Below are 14,936 nucleotides of genomic sequence, written 5' to 3'. Positions count from 1 at the left end.
CTATAATAGAGACCTAATCCTTAATTCATCTAAGTGGCAAGGTGAATCTGCAGCCTGGCTGCATCCTCAGACAGGAGTCCACATCTACTGTGAATAGTTCAAATTGGCGTATCCCACTCTTCCCTTCTCCCATCCCTAATTTAAATAAAACCACAAAAACAACTACATCCCCAATACTGTAAATTGACTGAGCCAGAGAGTAAAGAGTTAAATTGTGCATACTGCAGTTGCTAACAGTAACCCAGGGGGATCCCAAGGTGAACAATTCAGGAGTCCTTAAGGGGGCAGTGCTACATCTATGTGTATGAATTGCAGCGCAGTTTTGGAATTCCAGGGAAACAGCTGAATATAAACAAACAATTGGAACTTTAACATAAAAAATAACTGGCAAACATACAGGTTTTTTAATCAAGAAGAGACCTTCAAATTCAATTCAAAATGGCTCTAATGCCACTTTTCTAGTAGTACAGTAATCCCCCGCTCCATCGCGGTTCAGTTTTTGTGGTCCCGGTAATTCGCGTTTTTTTTTGTAATGTTATTTTACTATATAAATCATTAAAAATGAAATATCTTTGTGTTTTCCATAGCTCTTGCTATGTCTCTTAGTATCTTTTATGTGTTTAAATTAGTTTCTATTGTTTTAAAAGTGTGTTTAAAGACCTTAAAATGCTTCTACACGTACAGTGACAGTAAAATAAACATGCCTACAATGCATTTTAATAGGGTTTTTCTATTTAGCGGAATTTCACTTTTCGCGGCTGGGTCCGGAACGTAACCCCCGCAATGGAGGGGGGTTTACTGTAGTCCCTTTAGGAATTTCAGGCATATTTCAGACAAGCATTTGCGCCAGTGTCTGTAACATTACCGTTGTGGACACTACTTCCCCAGTGCAGACATGGACAAATTTATGAACCCATCTGTGACAGGTACATGAATTGGGCACAAGTACTGACACTTTCGCTGCTGCGCCCTGACTGAATTCTAAAGGTTGTCTACGACACCCTTTATGAATTCCTCTGGCTATGTTTTGTCTGCATTAAACTTGCCTGTACACCCTGTACATTGAGCTGTGCCTGCCAGCTAAGTGTACATTTTCGCCATTGTCAAATGGAATGAACTCTCGGGCATGCACATGAGGGACATCTTCTCAGCCTGGCCATTGAAAATGGCCAAAGAAAGGTACCTGGAAGGACCAGCATCGGCCGTCAGAGTGCTCCTGGACACAGCAGTGATGAAGTGAAATCGAGTATAGTTCCGATGATTTGATGGCTTTAAACATAATCCAGATTTTTTTTTAAATATAGCAATGTTTACATACAAAGAGAAACTAAATGATTCTCACATCCACAGCAACCAGTTTACTTTAGTCCTCCCCACAGGCGTGTAGGAGGAGGACAGAAGAGGGAGAATAGGTTTATTTATAGAAGCAGTGGCAGGGAGAAAAATCTGAGGAGGAAGTTTCACATCCCAGCTTTAGGTGTAATCTCAAAACAGTATGACAAATGAAAGCTAATCACTGCCTTTTTGCCCTGTTAACCCATTTCGTACGAATGTTGAATCAACTATTAAATGTGTAGAACACACAGTTTGTAAATAACGATCATAGTAAATGTTTACTGAGCAAAGCTAAAAATAAAACCATCAGGACCCTGCTACAGATTTTAACCACTTTCTGACCGTTTAACCTAGTTATATATATATATATATATATATATATATATATATATGTGTGTATATATATATATATATACATATGTACAGTTTGGGCACCCCAGGTAAAAATTTGTATTAATGTGCATAAAGAAGCCAAGGAAAGATGGAAAAATCTCCAAAAGGCATCAAATTACAGATTAGACATTCTTATAATATGTCAACAAAAGTTAGATTTTATTTCCATCATTGACACTTTCAAAATTACAGAAAACAAACAAATGGTGTCTGCAAAAGTTTGGGCACCCTGCAGAATTTATAGCATGCACTGCCCCCTTTGAAAGGCTGAGACCTGCCAGTGTCATGGATTGTTCTCAATCATCGTCTGGGAAGACCTGGTGATATCAATCTCAAAGGTTTTAAATGCCCAGACTCATCTGACCTTGCCCCAACAATCAGCACCATGGGATCTTCTAAGCAGTTGTCTAGAAAACTGAAACTCAAAATAGTTGACGCTCACAAAGCTGGAGAAGACTATAAGAAGATAGCAAAGCGTTTTCAGATGTCAATATCCTCTGTTCGGAATGTAATTAAGAAATGGCAGTCATCAGGAACAGTGGAAGTTAAAGCAAGATCTGGAAGACCAAGAAAAATATCAGACAGAACAGCTCGCAGGATTGTGAGAAAAACAATTCAAAACCCACATTTGACTGCACGATCCCTCCAGAAAGATCTGGCAGACACTGGAGTTGTGGTACACTATTCCACTATAAAGAGATACTTGTACAAATATGGTCTTCATGGAAGAGTCATCAGAAGAAAACCTCTTCTACGTCCTCACCACAAAAATCAGCGTTTGAATTTTACAAATGAACATATAGACAAGCATTTTGGAAACAAGTTCTGTCGACCGATGAGGTTAAAATTTAACTTTTCTGAGCAAAGGTACGTTTGGAGAAGAAGGGGCACAGAATTTAATGAAAAGAACCTCTGTCCAACTGTTAAGCATGGGGGTTGATCAATCATGCTTTGGGGTTGTATTGCAGCCAGTGGCACAGGGAACATCTCACGAGTAGAAGGAATAATGGATTCAATAAAATTTCAGCAAATATTGGATGGTAACTTGATGCCATCTGTGAAAAAGCTGAAGTTAAAGAGAGGATGGCTTCTACAAATGGATAATGATCCTAAACACACCTCGAAATCCATGGGGGATTACATCAAGAGGCGTAAACTGAAGGTTTTGCCATGGGCTTCACAATCTCCTGACCTCAACATAATTGAAAATCCATGGATAGACCTTAAAAGAGCAGTGCGTGACAGACAGCCCAGAAATCTCAAAGAACTGGAAGACTTTTGTAAGGTAGAATGGGCAAACCTCAAACAAGAATTGAAAGACTCTTGGCTGGCTACAAAAAGCGTTTACAAGCTGTGATACTTGCCAAAGGGGGCAGTACAAGATATTAACTCTGCTGGGTGCCCAAACTTTTGCAGATGCCATTTTTTGTTTTCTGTTATTTTGAAAGTGTAAATGATGGAAATAAAATCTAACTTTTGTTGACATATTATAAGAATGTCTAATCTGTAATTTGATGCCTTTTGGAGAGTTTTCCATCTTTCCTTGGCTTATTTATGCACATTAATAGAAATTTTTACCTGGGGTGCCCAAACTTTCGTTCACCACTGTATGTATATATATATATATATATATATATATATATACTGTATATAGCAGCAAGGCGTAGTATGTGATCTGACACTTATGGGTAGGGGCGTGGGTGCTCTGCCGGCGACCTGGATGTGCCAATCTGGCGGTAATCTGATCCTCATGAATTTACACAGGACAGGGCTTTGCCTATGTAAACAAGGCAGAACCCTGTCCTGTCAGCGGGGAGGTAATAGATTTTTTTTCTCTGGAATCGATTTCTTCCTCTAGCGAAAGCACCACACAAAGTATACATTAACACTTGCTAGGCACAGATTTAACCCATTGATTGCCCTAGATTGTGAACCCCTTCCCAGCAAGTGTTATTAGTACAGTGACAGTGCATATTTTTAGCACTGATCACTGTTTTAGTTTCACTGGTTCCCAAAAAGTGTCTGTCAGTTAGTATCCTAATGTCTGCTGCAATATCGCAGTCCCACTATAAGTTGCTGATCGCCGCCATTACTAGTACATACATACATTACGTCCATACAGTTATCAGAATTCAGTAAGGAGCTGTTACAGTGATCATTGAAGCAGGACCTGCTAAGTTCTGCTTTTGGTTACAAATTGGCACTTTGGATTTCAAACTGATAGCCAGTCCTGATGCCATGGTCATTTAACTGAAGACCTCCAGTGTGTATATTCACTATAAAAGGTAACAAAATAATGGTTTGTTAATATTTTCTACTGAACCCATAGAGAATAAAAATATATAAATCTGGCGATACATTATAAGATTTCTATCATTCAATACCACGGGCTGAACAAGATAAATCTATTGATTCCCAGACCAGGCTAAACAGTGTCAATGAAGGATTCTTTCCTTACCCATGGCTGTCAGAAATAGATGCCACTGCAGCTGACAATTTTCCACCCAGTTCCTTTCATTTTTAAATAGAAGGATGTCCAGCATAAGGGTCCCAACAGGATCACCCATGGCTCAAATTTTGGTCTGTTCAAAATTCGCTCTGTGTATGGCCAGTTTACTTTATAACCAATGTTTCTCAAGCTGTAACGTTTCATAACATGAAAACATGAAAGTAAACTGGCAAGTTGTTATCTTTTGAACTGCTTGTTCACATATTGTACCATTTGTAGATCTTTCATGTGTATCAAATAACCTTATGACACTGTTTATTTAGTATTATTAACTGACCTCCAGCTACAAAGTCACTGATATATATTTGTTTGCAATGGAAAACTTATAAAACTGTTCTTAGATTAAAATGTTTTAGAATCACTACATGTCAGCACAAAAAAAAGTTTAAATTGAGCCTAGTGTATCAGTACCTTTTGAGATACTTACTAGAGCATGGGTATAAAGCCCTGGCACTAAGCCGTACAGAGTATTTTTTTTAATTTCCTAGTAGGGATGAAGGTTGGCACTCCCCTTCCACTTCCCATCCATTTCTTTTGGCAAGTAAGTCCCTTCATTTTAGTTACAGGCTAGTAGGAATAGTGGGAAATTGAGAGAGGGCCAGCCAGCCCAATATACTAAAGTAGCCCTAATTTCAGAGTTCACCTTTTACAGGAAAGGTCATTAAATGTATACTAAAGTTTCTTTGATACATTAATGGTACTTACAGGTTTACTTTAAATAACTGGCTAAGAATCAGTGTATACAGTATATGTTCATATATTTACCAGCTGTCCATGGTTTTGATTTACTTCATAGTGATATAGGCTGAAAAAAAACAAAAGAAATATATCTAGTTCATCCAATAGAAAAATAATACATAGAAAACCTGCATATATACTGTACAACCCTTTACCCAGAGTTGATCCAGAGGAAGGCAATCGTATATGCCCTGGAATAACAATACCCCTGTTGTACCAATAAATGTTACTATCCAGTTACATTCTGTGCATTCAGCTCTTTATTAAAACAGTCTACTAGAAATAGTTCTTGAAGGAGTCCATTCCACATTTTCACAGCTCTTACAGTGAAGAAGCCTTTCTTTATGTGGAGGTTAAATCTCTTTTCCTCCAGACATAAAGCGTTCCTCCTTGTCTATTGTAATGTGAATAACTCTACACTTTATGGACCACCTATGTATTTATACATGTTGATTATATCCCTGCTTAATCACCTCTTCTCTATAGAGAATAATTTCAGTCCTGCTAATCTTTCCTCAAAGCTATGCTCCTCCATGTCCTTTATCAGCTTGATTTCCCTTCTCTGTACTTTCTCCAGTTTTCCATTGTATTTTTGTGAACTGGTGCTCAAAACTGAACTGCATATTCCAGATGAGGTCTTACTAGGGCCGGCCCTTACCATGGGTCCCGCTGGGTCCATTGGACCCAGGTGGAACTTGGAGAGGGGCAGCAAATTGACTGCGAAATATTTTTTTTTTTCAGCAGTTTTGTGTGTCATCAGTTTGCGGTGTGTTACAGGTGACATTTCCCCATCTTATACTGCCACCCGTAGTGGAAACTGATGAGTATATGGAAGCAGCGCGTCTCCTCCGGGAACGTCCCTCGTGTGATCGTGGTGTGCACAATAACATCAGACATCAGCACACTCCATTTTACGTAGGGCAGGCTGGATCTTCTAGGGCGGTGGCCGTGGCAGACACAGGAGTGACAGGAGGACTGGCGACAGACAGTGGGTGTTTGGTGGACTGGTCTGGTGGTGAGTTATGGAAGAAGATAACAGTATATATAATATTTTCTAAATTTTTTATGTATAAAAAATATGGATGTAGGGGCCTTTTGGTGGGCGTAATTTATTTTTTATTTTTTGGGTGGGGGCAGCATTTTATTCTTGGACCCAGGCAGCACAGTGTCTTGGGCCAGCCCTGGGTTTTACTAATGGCTTTGTATAGGGGCAACATTTTGATGGAAATATTTGAAGTTAAACCAATGCGATTTACAGTAGTTCTAATGATCATGGTAGAAAAGAGCCAGGTTTTATTCAGTATTATGGTAACCAAAATATCTTCTACAGGTAGCCTGTAATTTGTCATAATGCAATTTGTTCTGCTTTGTCCCTTGTTACTAAGACATTAAAAGTATTGTGACATACAGCATTGTAAATAAATTAAAAAATGGGAAAAAAAGTTTTTTTAATTGTATATTTTTGTAATACGGCACTATAAAAAACTGGTCTAATTGGCAGATAAAAATCATAATATTTCAGAGTAAAGACCGAGACCCTGTTTTAAAGCCTTGATTTTTACAGGAGCTTCTGTCATGGCTCCCAAGACATAGATGAGGACTTGGCTGCCAAACTGACAGCCCAGTCCCTGCAGATTTCTCCTACTATTTTGACAGCTGGGTCCTGATGTGTCTCAGGAACATTGTTAGACTTAGTTCTATACAACTAATAAATGCTGATCTGTGTATTGCGAGCCATTAAAGTGATTCTAAAGTCTCATTTTTTGGTGTTTAAAAATAATAAACATGTTAGACTTACTGTACCTGCTGTGTGCAGGGTTTTTACACAGAGAAGCCCTGATCCTCCTTTTCTCGGGTCCCTCTTTGGTGCTCCTGGCCCCTTCCTTCTCCCGAGTACCCCCACAGCAAGCAGCCTGCTATGTGGGAACCCGAGCCGAGCAGCAGCTCAGTGTGACCATTTAGACACGGAGCTGCATTTGGGCCTCGTCCCCCCTCTCCTCATTTGCTCACTGATTTTGATTGACAGCAGCGGGAGCCAATGGTGCTCTGCTTCTGTCTCAGCCAATTAGGTGGGCAGCCAAGTCTGTCCTGCAACATCGCTGGATAGAAATGGACTCAGATAAGTATTAGAGCTGCTGGGGGAGCTGCTGCACACAAGTGTTTTTTTTATCTTAATGCATAGAATGCATTAGGATAAAGACCCCCCTCTGCCTTTACAACCACTTTAACTGGGTTTCTGATACAGAGTGGGCTGGCTGGAAAACTGAGAGCTACACACTGTGTTTAATCTGCAGGCTCCACTGACAGCTGGGTCTCCAGGCCTACTGACGAAAGGGGATTCCACTGCCTCTGTGTCAGCTCAGCCCTAGCCCTGCAAGCTGTCATGGGTTTACAAGGGGGACCTGACCACATTCAAGCATGTAAACAACCACAACCTTATTGCTTTGCTGCATACCCTTAACAGCAAAATCATGTTAAACAGTTTTGACAACTATACACTTTTGCCCAGAATATGCCAGATAGTATGACCCCCAGTAAGGCCTTGAGGTTCCTCCGGCACCCCACTGTATCACTACTGTGTTCTGTAGGGAAGTAGCAGGAGTAACCACAACAACATAGAGGGGGAAAAACACACAACCTTCAGTATGAGATTTGTTTTTTTCAAGAATCATACTTGCCTATCGGTCCCCCACTCAATATAGAAGAAATGGCTGCACTCCAGGTATCATCAAAATTCTGGTTTATTAACCGAACATCCCAATGTGGCAAACAACAGGTAGATGCGTCTCACACACTAGCAAGTGTGCTTAATCATTACGATCGGTCCCCCGCAGGCTCGAAGACTGAGAACTGAGCGATCAAACACTGCTGATCACTCGGTTCTCAATGCTCCCTGAGCAGAGAGCTGGTGACTGTCTGTTCTGCCGCCCCCGCTCACTGGAAAGCTAGACTTAGGGGGCAGAAGCGGCCGGCTTTAGCTGAGTCTAGGTGTGTATGTAGGCTGATCCCAACCATATGGTCTCAATCTTTCCTGAGCCTGGATCAGCTCTGGGATGTCAGCTGACAGCAGACTTCAGTCCCCTGCTGAAAACGGGTCACAGGAGTGCGATCCATAGGAGAAATGCAGTCAAAAGAGCTTTGGCTGTACTTCCCCTTTTAAGTTTTGGATTCTTTTATTACAGGTGACTGTTAGTTGGATTTTTTATAGAAGTGACTGGTTCACTGTAGGAAAGCAGCATACACGTGCAACTGTATCCAATAATATTATTTTGTTGCGTGCCATAAAATGGTCTAAAGCGGGATTTAAAGATGAGCTCCAGGCAATTAACTCAGACCTGTAAATGTGTTACTTCAAGGAATTGTAAAGACAGAAGCTTTTTCTATGCATTAAGATAAAAAAACTTCTGTGTGCAGCAGTCCCCCCTCAGCCCCCTAATACTTACCTGAGCTCATCTCTATCCAGCGATGTTGCAGGAGTGTCTCAGCTGCCCAGAACTCCCCTCCTCATTGCCTAATACAATAGCGTGGCGCAATTGGCTCCCGATGCTGTCAAATAAAACCAGTCAGCCAATCAGAAGAGAAAGGTGCGGAGCCGGGTCGCGGCTCTGTGTCTGAATGGACACAGGGAACTGTGACTTGAGCAGCTTGCTGTGGGGGCACACAACAGAAGGGAGGGGCCAGGAGCACAGAAGAGGGACCCGAGAATAGAAGGATTTATAATTTATATCATACCATCCTTTTTAAATTCATGAGCCATTTTATTGTCTGACCATTGTTTGTATATTGGTTACATCCGACCCCCCTACAGTGGCCCAGAGCGCTTGCTTTATTTCCACTAGGAACAGAGCTGAGGCTGTCAATCAGCTGGAGATCCCACCTCGATCACCTTTTTTCTCTTGGTGTCAGGAAAACTTGTCAGAAGTGATTTATGTTGATAGCAGAGGAACAAAGGAGCAGTCAGAAATGACATTTAGTGCTCCTAACTTAGACAAGTACATACTATAGCAGGATATACTTGTTTCATGTCTGAGGTTTAAAACCACTTTAACCACCCGCCGAAGATGTACTGCGGCAGACTTGCTCGGCTGCGTGAATTGCCGTATCTGTACGGCGGTCCATGAAAGCAATCCTGGGGGCGCGCACCCCCATTATCCAGCGGGGCAGCTGACTCATGGGGCCGGCGGCCGATCACTCCCCATGGAGAGAGAACAGCGGTCTGCTGTTGTAAACACAGCAGACCATTGTTCTTTCAGAAATCAGCACAGAGCACCTGTGATCCTCCTAATTAGGATCACAGGTCTCTGTGTTGATTCCACAAGCCCATCCCCCTCACAGTTAGAAAACACTCCCTAGGCATACACTTAACCCTTTGATCGCCCCTGAGTTAACACCTTCCCCTCCAGTGTCATTATTACAGTGCACTGATTACGGTAGTAATGTCACTGGTCCCCCCAAAAATATCAGGGGTCCGATCTGTCCGTCGCAATGTCGCAGTGCTGCTAAACAACACTGATCGCCGGCATTACTAGTAAAAAATCAATAAATAAAGAAAAATAACACAAATCTTTCCCCTAGTTTGTAGACATGATAACTTTTGCGCAAACCAAACAAAATAGGCTTATTGGGATTTTTTTTTTACCAAAAATATGTAGCAGATTACAAATTGGACTAAAATGATGAGAACATTTTAATTTTTCCTTTTTTTTTTATTGGGAATGTTAAATAGCAGAATGTGAAAAATATATATTTTTTTCAGAATTGTCGCTCTTTTTTTGTTTATAGTGCAAAAAAAAAAATTGCTAAGGTGATCAAATACCACCAAAAGAAAGCTCTATTTGTGGGGAAAAAAGGAGACCAATTTTATTTGGGTGCATCATCGCATTAGTGCGCAATTGTCCGTTAAAATAACGCAGTGCTGAATCACAGAAAATGGCCTGGTCATTCGAGGATAAAACCTTCCAATCAAGAAGTGGTTTAAGTGGTTGTAAAAGTTCAAGGTTTATAACCTTCTTGCATTCTGTGCATGAAGATAAAAAATCTTCTGTGTGCAGCACCTCCAATATTTACCTGAGCCCAATTTAGATCCAGCGATGTGCACGAAAGCAGTGACTCTCCAGGGTATCTTCCTCATTGGCTGACACAGCAGCAGGAGGTATTGGTTCCCGCTACAGCCAGTGAGCCAATGAGGAGAGAATGGGGGCATGGCTGAGCCGCACTGTGTGTGTGAATAGATATACAGAGCAGCGGCCCGGGAGCGAGCCTGCTTAGGTGCCCCCGTAGCAAGCTGCTTGCTATGGGGACACTCAAGAGGAGGGATGAGCCAGAAGTACCGGTGTGGGACCCAAGAAGAGGGGGATTGGGGCTGCTCTGTGCAAGACCACTGCACAGAGCAGGAAAGTATAACATGTTTATTTTTTTTTTTAATCTGCCTTTAATATCCCTTTAGCTGCAGAAAATTCAGGTTACTCTCCCTGCCTTACAGGGCTGTGCCATATAAAACTTAGTAATGGATGGACAAAATAAAAATCCTTTTGTGAGTAAAACAGCTCCCTGATATAAATTTCACCTATGTACTAAGCTACTTGCCTGGAATTTAGCTTTATAGCATTTGTTAGCAGATGGAAACTGTTTGTTGCTCCTGTTTTTATTTGGCCAAGGGAACTGAACTAGAGCCTTGTTGCATAGAACAGCAACATGCCATTCAGCTGAGCAGATTATTTCTGGAAACTGTGACAGTTGGAGACATCTACAAAGTACAATGGTGGACTGAACTGTCATGAAAACAATACTAGCAAAAGTGTGCCTGTTCCAGAATGGTAAAGGTTGGGGATATATAGTAACAAACAATGCCAAAGCAGTGCCTTAGTACATGCAGGAGAGGAGTGCAGAAGGTAGGACAGTGGGCAGTTTGTACAGGAGAGTAATACACAGGGTATGACAGCAAGAGTGTATGCAGGCAAGGAGTACAGAGAATATAACCGTGGGCAGTTTTTGTAAAACAGTATACAAGGTATGACAGCAGGCATGTGTCATACGTGTCATATGTGTAGGAGAAAAGTGCAGGGGGTGTCACGTTGGGCAGTATGTGCAGGAAAGGAGTATGGAGTGTATGACATCAGGCAGTATGTGCAGGAAAGGAGTATGGAGGGTATGACATCAGGCAGTATGTGCAGGAAAGGAGTATGTAGGGTATGACATCAGGCAGTATGTGCAGGAAAGGAGTATGGAGGGTATGACATCAGGCAGTATCTGCAGGAAAGGAGTATGGAGGGTATGACATCAGGCAGTATGTGCAGGAAAGGAGTATGGAGGGTATGACATCAGGCAGTACGTGCAGGAAAGGAGTATGGAGGGTATGACATCAGGCAGTACGTGCAGGAAAGGAGTATGGAGGGTATGACATCAGGCAGTATGTGTAGGAGAAAAGTGCAGGGGGTGTCACGTTGGGCAGTATGTGCAGGAAAGGAGTATGGAGGGTATGACATCAGGCAGTATGTGCAGGAAAGGAGTATGGAGGGTATGACATCAGGCAGTATGTGCAGGAAAGGAGTATGGAGGGTATGACATCAGGCAGTACGTGCAGGAAAGGAGTATGGAGGGTATGACATCAGGCAGTATGTGTAGGAGAAAAGTGCAGGGGGTGTCACGTTGGGCAGTATGTGCAGGAAAGGAGTATGGAGGGTATGACATCAGGCAGTATGTGCAGGAAAGGAGTATGGAGGGTATGACATCAGGCAGTATGTGCAGGAAAGGAGTATGGAGGGTATGACATTAGGCAGTATGTGCAGGAAAGGAGTATGGAGGGTATGACATCAGGCAGTACGTGCAGGAAAGGAGTATGGAGGGTATGACATCAGGCAGTATGTGTAGGAGAAAAGTGCAGGGGGTGTCACGTTGGGCAGTATGTGCAGGAAAGGAGTATGGAGGGTATGACATCAGGCAGTATGTGCAGGAAAGGAGTATGGAGGGTATGACATCAGGCAGTATGTGCAGGAAAGGAGTATGGAGGGTATGACAGCAGACAGTATGTGCAGGAAAGGAGTATGGAGGGTATGACATCAGGCAGTATGTGTAGGAGAAAAGTGCAGGGGGTGTCACGTTGGGCAGTATGTGCAGGAAAGGAGTATGGAGGGTATGACATCAGGCAGTATGTGCAGGAAAGGAGTATGGAGGGTATGACATCAGGCAGTATGTGCAGGAAAGGAGTATGGAGGGTATGACATCAGGCAGTATGTGCAGGAAAGGAGTATGGAGGGTATGACATCAGGCAGTATGTGTAGGAGAAAAGTGCAGGGGGTGTCACGTTGGGCAGTATGTGCAGGAAAGGAGTATGGAGGGTATGACATCAGGCAGTATGGGCAGGAAAGGAGTATGGAGGGTATGACATCAGGCAGTATGTGTAGGAGAAAAATGCAGGGGGTGTCACGTTGGGCAGTGTGTGCAGGAAAGGAGTATGGAGGGTATGACATCAGGCAGTATGGGCAGGAAAGGAGTATGGAGGGTATGACATCAGGCAGTATGTGCAGGAAAGGAGTATGGAGGGTATGACAGCAGACAGTATGTGCAGGAAAGGAGTATGGAGGGTATGACATCAGGCAGTATGTGTAGGAGAAAAGTGCAGGGGGTGTCACGTTGGGCAGTATGTGCAGGAAAGGAGTATGGAGGGTATGACATCAGGCAGTATGTGCAGGAAAGGAGTATGGAGGGTATGACATCAGGCAGTATGTGCAGGAAAGGAGTATGGAGGGTATGACAGCAGACAGTATGTGCAGGAAAGGAGTATGGAGGGTATGACATCAGGCAGTATGGGCAGGAAAGGAGTATGGAGGGTATGACATCAGGCAGTATGTGCAGGAAAGGAGTATGGAGGGTATGACATCAGACAGTATGTGCAGGAAAGGAGTATGGAGGGTATGACATCAGGCAGTATGTGCAGGAAAGGAGTATGGAGGGTATGACATCAGGCAGTATGTGCAGGAAAGGAGTATGGAGGGTATGACATCAGGCAGTATGTGCAGGAAAGGAGTATGGAGGGTATGACATCAGGCAGTACGTGCAGGAAAGGAGTATGGAGGGTATGACATCAGGCAGTATGTGTAGGAGAAAAGTGCAGGGGGTGTCACGTTGGGCAGTATGTGCAGGAAAGGAGTATGGAGGGTATGACATCAGGCAGTATGTGCAGGAAAGGAGTATGGAGGGTATGACATCAGGCAGTATGTGTAGGAGAAAAATGCAGGGGGTGTCACGTTGGGCAGTGTGTGCAGGAAAGGAGTATGGAGGGTATGACATCAGGCAGTATGGGCAGGAAAGGAGTATGGAGGGTATGACATCAGGCAGTATGTGCAGGAAAGGAGTATGGAGGGTATGACAGCAGACAGTATGTGCAGGAAAGGAGTATGGAGGGTATGACATCAGGCAGTATGTGTAGGAGAAAAGTGCAGGGGGTGTCACGTTGGGCAGTATGTGCAGGAAAGGAGTATGGAGGGTATGACATCAGGCAGTATGTGCAGGAAAGGAGTATGGAGGGTATGACATCAGGCAGTATGTGCAGGAAAGGAGTATGGAGGGTATGACAGCAGACAGTATGTGCAGGAAAGGAGTATGGAGGGTATGACATCAGGCAGTATGGGCAGGAAAGGAGTATGGAGGGTATGACATCAGGCAGTATGTGCAGGAAAGGAGTATGGAGGGTATGACATCAGACAGTATGTGCAGGAAAGGAGTATGGAGGGTATGACATCAGGCAGTATGTGCAGGAAAGGAGTATGGAGGGTATGACATCAGGCAGTATGTGCAGGAAAGGAGTATGGAGGGTATGACATTAGGCAGTATGTGCAGGAAAGGAGTATGGAGGGTATGACATCAGGCAGTACGTGCAGGAAAGGAGTATGGAGGGTATGACATCAGGCAGTATGTGTAGGAGAAAAGTGCAGGGGGTGTCACGTTGGGCAGTATGTGCAGGAAAGGAGTATGGAGGGTATGACATCAGGCAGTATGTGCAGGAAAGGAGTATGGAGGGTATGACATCAGGCAGTATGTGCAGGAAAGGAGTATGGAGGGTATGACATCAGGCAGTATGTGCAGGAAAGGAGTATGGAGGGTATGACATCAGGCAGTATGTGCAGGAAAGGAGTATGGAAGGTATGACATCAGGCAGTATGTGCAGGAAAGGAGTATGGAGGGTATGACAGCAGACAGTATGTGCAGGAAAGGAGTATGGAGGGTATGACATCAGGCAGTATGGGCAGGAAAGGAGTATGGAGGGTATGACATCAGGCAGTATGTGCAGGAAAGGAGTATGGAGGGTATGACAGCAGACAGTATGTGCAGGAAAGGAGTATGGAGGGTATGACATCAGGCAGTATGGGCAGGAAAGGAGTATGGAGGGTATGACATCAGGCAGTATGTGCAGGAAAGGAGTATGGAGGGTATGACATCAGGCAGTATGTGCAGGAAAGGAGTATGGAGGGTATGACAGCAGACAGTATGTGCAGGAAAGGAGTATGGAGGGTATGACATCAGGCAGTATGGGCAGGAAAGGAGTATGGAGGGTATGACAGGGACCAATAGGTACTTGAGAAGGGTGAAGAGGGTATGTCATAAGGGGCATGTGTAGGAGTGTAGAGGGTATGACATCAGGCAGTATGTGCAGGAAAGGAGTATGGAGGGTATGACAGCAAACAGTATAATATCTACAGTGGGTACGGAAAGTATTCAGACCCCCTTAAATTTTTCACTCTTTGTTATATTGCAGCCATTTGCTAAAATCATTTAAGTTCATTCTTCTTCCTCGTGAATGTACACATAGCACCCCATACTGACAGAAAAACACAGAATTGTTGACATTGTTGCAGATTTATTAAAAAAGAAAAACTGAAATATCACATGGTCCTAAGTATTCAGACCCTTTGCTCAGTATTTAGTAGAAGCCCCCTTTTGATCTACTACAGCCAGGAGTCTT

The 14,936-nt window shown here is 43.3% G+C and overlaps 1 protein-coding gene across 1 annotated transcript in view; it reads left to right on the top strand.

The window, feature by feature from the left end:
• CDK18 (cyclin dependent kinase 18) overlaps positions 1-14,936 on the top strand; it is a 327,716-nt gene that overhangs the window by 60,789 nt on the left and 251,991 nt on the right. The window lies entirely within an intron of this gene.

Source organism: Pelophylax lessonae (assembly GCF_965119305.1).
Source record: "Pelophylax lessonae genome assembly, chromosome: 2".
Lineage (NCBI taxonomy): Eukaryota > Metazoa > Chordata > Amphibia > Anura > Ranidae > Pelophylax > Pelophylax lessonae.
Note: the sequence above shows the minus strand (reverse complement) of the source record. Positions and strands in the feature narration are given on the sequence as shown.